Source organism: Eumetopias jubatus, unplaced genomic scaffold, assembly GCF_037043125.1.
Source record: "Eumetopias jubatus isolate StellerSeaLion01/CBP00866 unplaced genomic scaffold, mEumJub1_p1.0 scaffold_2, whole genome shotgun sequence".
Classification (NCBI taxonomy): domain Eukaryota; kingdom Metazoa; phylum Chordata; class Mammalia; order Carnivora; family Otariidae; genus Eumetopias; species Eumetopias jubatus.
In genome coordinates, this window is record NW_028274808.1 from 63,876,922 (window position 1) to 63,882,353 (window position 5,432).

At 38.4% G+C, this 5,432-nt stretch overlaps 1 pseudogene; it reads right to left on the reverse strand.

Annotated features, from left to right (window-relative positions):
* Window positions 1–2,243: 2,243 nt before the first annotated feature.
* On the reverse strand, window positions 2,244–4,705 carry LOC114210115 (cell division control protein 42 homolog pseudogene; annotated as a pseudogene).
* Between the last annotated feature and the right edge of the window lie 727 nt (window positions 4,706–5,432).

Here is a 5,432-nt window from a genome sequence, read left to right on the forward strand (position 1 = left end):
CTTCAAAATTGACAAGAATATGGAGTAACTGAAATTCTCACACAGTACCGGTGAGGGTGTTAAAATGATATGGTTACTTTGGAAAAGGCTCTGGTAGAGTCTTATAAAACTAAGATTATTACTACATTATGACCCAGCAGCATATGTCCAAGGAAAGATTTGTATAAGAATGTTTATAATAGGTTTATTCATAATAGCCAAAAACTGGATGAAGCTCAGGTGTCCATCAGCTAGAGTAGATAAACAAACTGTAGCATATTCATACACTGGGCTACTACTCATCAATAAAAAAGGAATGACTTACTGATACACGCAAAAACATGAATGAACTTAAAAAATCATGATGCCTACATACTGTATAAAGGAGAGGAAGAAGGCTTACCTGTGGAGGTGGGAGCAGGGACTGACTAAGCAGGGGGAATAAAAAGCTTTCTAGATCTGGAATGATGACAAGGATTTGGATCACACAGATGTACATATTTATCAAAGCCCATCTGATAGTATACTAAAGATTTGTGCATTTTACTGTATATAAACTTTATCTCAAGGAAAAAGTTAAACAGCAATGGAACTCTAGTTAGTGACATGCATCCCTAAATGTTTAGGTAAAGTATACTGAGGTCTGCAACTTTATTTTTCTTAAAGATTTTATTTATTTATTTATTTATTTATTTATTTATTTATTTATTTATTTGACAGAGAGAGGGAGAGCAGCAGAGGGAGAGGGAGATGCCGACTCCCCACTGAGCAGGGAGCAGGATGCAGGACTCGATCCCAGGATTCTGGGATCATGACCCAAGCTGAAGGCAGACTTTTAACTGCCTGAGCCACCCACGTGCTCCAGAGGTCTGCAACTTTAAAATGCATCATAAACGTAAAGAGGATGGAGCCTTTGGGTTGGTGAACATGGTTGATCTGGGGAAAGTGGTGTGCCAGCACAGGGCATGGAAGTTCTGTGTCCTTCCCCACACCTTGCCCTGTGCATCTCTTCTATCTGGCTGTTCCTGGGTTATATCCTCTTATCTTAAACTGGACATCTGAAAACATTAAAAATATCTACACAATACTGAAAGAATAATCCAGAAAAAAAATTGATAATCTGGACTTCATTAGAATTAAAAAGTGCTTTGCAAGGGACAATATTTCGAGAGTGAGAAGACAAACCACACGCTGAAAGAAAATATTTGCAAAACTCAAAATCTGGTAAAACAGTGTTTTCCAAGATATACAAAGAAGTCTCAAACTCAACAATAAGAAAATAAACAACCCAATTAAAAAATTAACTGGAGACCTTTACAGACACCTCACCAAAAAAGATACAGATGTCACACAGCATATGAAAAGATATTCCATATCATATGTCATCAGGGAAATGCCAATTAAAATGAGATACTACCACACACCTACTAGAAATCCAGAACACTGACAACACCAAATACTGGTGAAGATGTGGAGCAGTAGAAACTCTCATTCATTGCTGATGAGAATGCAAAATGGTACAGCCATTTTTAAAAAAAGATTTATTTATTTATTTTAGAGAAAGAGAGAAGAGAGCATGAGTGGGAGGGCAGGGGGAGAGGGAGAGAGAATCTCAAGCAGACTCTGTGCGGCCTTGAGCTCACGATCCTGAGATCACCAGCTGAGCCAAAACCAAGAGTCGGATGCCTAACCGAATGAGCCACCCAGGCACCCCAGTACAGCCATTTTTGAATACAATTTGGCAGTTTCTTACAAAACTAAATATATTCTTGCTACATGATCTAGCAACTACTCTCTTTGGTATTTGCCCAAAGAAGCTGAAAATTTATCTCCACACAAAACCCAGCACACAGCTTTATTTATCAATGCCAAAATTTCAAAGATGTCCTTCAGCAGGTGAATGGAAAACTGGTATACCCAGACAATGGAATATTATTCAGCTTTAAAAAGAGATGAGCCACCATGCTATGAAAAGACATTAAGGAACCTTAAATGCCTATTACTGAGTGAAAGAAACCATTCTGAAAAAGCAAGATACTGTATGATTCTAACTATATGATGTTCTGGAAAAGGCAAAACCATTAGTGGTTTCCAGGGATGGAGGCATATGCAACACCAAGGGTGAAGCCTAATGTAAACTATGGACTTTGGGTGATTAAGATGTGTTGATTTAGATTAATCGGTTGTAATAAATGTACCACTCTGGTGGGAGGATGTTGATAATGGGGGAGGCTGGGCATATGAGAAATATTTGTACCCTAGTTTTACTTTTGCTGTGAACCTAAAGCTGTCTAAAAAAATAAAAGTAAAGAATATGAATTGGTGGATGAATAGATAGAGGGGTATTGGATAGTATGTGAAGGAGCCAACACAGCAAAATACACCGCAAAATGTTAATAGTGGAATCTATGTGGTGGGTATTTGGGTGCTCATAGTATAATCATTTTAATTTTTTGTATGTTTGAAGATTTTTAACAATTTGGGAACAAAAAATCTCTGCTGCTAAAGTCCTAGATAAAATACTCTTGGTTGGACTTGAAAATACCAAAAAATAGCATTTTTTTGTGTGTGTTTGTGTAGGTTAATTATAAATATTGCACCCCAGAGCATTTTTGTTTTTAATTGTTGGTAATGTGATTATTGCTCTGTCTAAACAGAGAGGAGCCCTATGAGACTGGATGGATCTTCTATACCTCATCTCACGACATAATAGGCCACTGAATAACCTCAGTCCAATTTGATTTTTCAAGGCACATCATATAACATTTTTACATCAGAATGCTGGTTGAGTATCTAGAGCAAAATAATATTGGTTACAGATTTCTATCATCAGATTTATGTTACAAAACGTCTTTAGAAATATTCAGGAGGAAATGTTACCATTTATCTGCTTTTAGTCCTAAATTAAAGAAAGCATTATTTAGCATTGCCCTTCAGAAATATTTCTCTTGAAATTATTTCTTGCTTTTACCAAAATACGGTACCATAATTTCAACAAGAGGAAAGTACGAGAACTGATTGGATTTGCTTAATTCTACCTTGGAAGTAAATGAAACTACATTTCTTCTAACTTGGAAAAAAAAACTAGCACAAAGAAATCAGTCACAGATAGCAAAAGAGAAGAAAAATATTCTGAAAGTGTGTTCCACAAAGCTCAGATTTCTTCTCCCCCCTTTTAGCCATATTTCTTTTATGCTAAAAAAAAATCTCCAGGAAAGAACAATAAGTGAAATTTCGTATCTATGGCAATGAAATTATTAGTCAATATGGATTAATTTAAAAAAAAGTTTCTTTTGAGGTAAAGAAAACATGAGGATTTTATAAAAACTTACCAGAAGCCTTCCTGTCCTTGAGAGTGGCTAGAAGAAACCCATGAGTCTGATTCAAACAGAGTCTTCAGTGTCTTGGGGTCAGAGCAGGACAGATTGTGTCCGTTAATAAACATTTTCACTGAACTCTACAAGGCCATGAAAATGTAGGTGCTTCCTGATGCCAATTTGTTAACCAAAGTTTACTAATCTAGCTGGAGTTTTAATTAAGATTTGTCCAAGGAGAGTCTGTACTTCCAAAGGAAAAAGTCTTCCCCTCCTGAAGAATCAAGAAGGAAACAGGAAGCTACGAATAAGTTCAGTTATTTACCTTTTCTATCACATGCCCTTCTGTAAATACCACTAAGATAAGCAAGCAAGCAAAGACTGTTCCTTCCGCCCAGGCACACTTGAGACTCAACAGGTGGTTTATATAGGATGATGTGTCTGAACACAGGTCAATTTTTTTTTTTTTTTTTACGAATTTTAATCTTTAATCTTTAGTTTGATTTAACATTGCTTTTAGTACGATGCTGACACCAGCTGTGCGGAAAGGGCTCTGGAGAGATGTTCATAGCAGCACACACCTGCAGCTCTTCTTCGGTTCCGGAGGCTCCAGGGCAGCCAGTATTGCTTCGTCAAATACATTCTTTTTTTTTTTTTTAAAGATTTTATTTATTTATTCATGAGAGACGGGGAGGGGGGGGGCGGGGAGAGAAGCAGAGGGAGAAGCAGGCTCCCAAGGAGCAGGGAGCCCGATGCGGGACTCGATCCCAGGACCTCGGGATCATGACCTGAGCCGAAGGCAGACGCTTAACCATCTGAGCCACCCAGGCGCCCTCGTCAAATACATTCTTTAGGCCTTTCTGTGTGAGTGCAGAACACTCCCTATACTTGACCGCCTTCAGGTCACGGGCCAGCTTTTCAGCAGTCTCTGGAGTGATAGGCTTCTGTTTGTTCTTGGCAAGTTTCTCAATCGTAGAGGGGTCATCTCGGAGATCAATTTGGGTCCCAACAAGCAAGAAAGGAGTCTTTGGACAATGGTGAGTTATTTCAGGCACCCACTTTTCCTTCACATTTTCAAATGAGGATGGAGAGACCACTGAAAAACAGACTAGAAATACATCTGTTTGTGGATAACTCAGCGGTCGTAATCTGTCATAATCCTCTTGCCCTGCAGTATCAAAAAGTCCAAGAGTATATGGCTCTCCACCAATCATAACTGTGACTGCATAGTTGTCAAAAACAGTTGGTACATACTCAGATGGAAATTTGTTTGTTGTGTAGGATATCAGAAGACATGTTTTACCAACGGCACCATCGCCCACAACAACACACTTAATTGTCTGCATTGCTGAAACAGTTTTGTATCCACTTTAAATATTTCAAATTCGATGATGACCTCAGCTTCTCCACCGGGGCGTGGGCAGCACTGCGCCTGAACACAGGTCAATTTCTACAGTGTTCTTTAACAATAAGGCCGAACAAATAAGAGTTTGGTAAACAATTAACTCCAAGTACTGTTTATCTTGGGACTTTGTCTTGGTTTTTGCTGTTTACTCCACCAGGAGATCTCATTACTTTCTCCTTATTCATTATTTTTTATTTTAAAAGCATTAATTAATTAATTGACTAATTAAGGAGTAGGAGCAATACTTCTGGAATGATGTTACCAATAAATAAATATTCCCAAACTGAGGCCTTTCAGTGGAGGGAGTTATTATAAGAGGCTGCTAAATTCATATGTCCAGAACATTATTTGTAAGTTGAAAAATCTTGCTCAATATGTGCTCTTCAGTCTTTTATTTTATTTTTTTTAAAGATTTTATCTATTTATTTGTCAGAGAGAGACAGAGAGAGAGAGAGAGAGAGCAAAAGAGTGCAAGCAGGGGGAGCTACAGAGGGAGAGGGAGAAGCACATTCTCTGCTGAGCAGGGACCCCGATGCAGGGCTCGATCCCAGGATCCTGGGATCATGACCTGAGCCGAAGGTAGACACTTAACTGACTAAGCCACCCAGGCGCCCCGCTCTTGTCTTTTAAATGCATGAAGATTCTGTGGTTAATTTGGTCATTTAAAAAATAAGCTTTTGGAGTGACTAATGTTCTGTGTAACATGCTTTGGCAGATACTATTTAATATTCTTT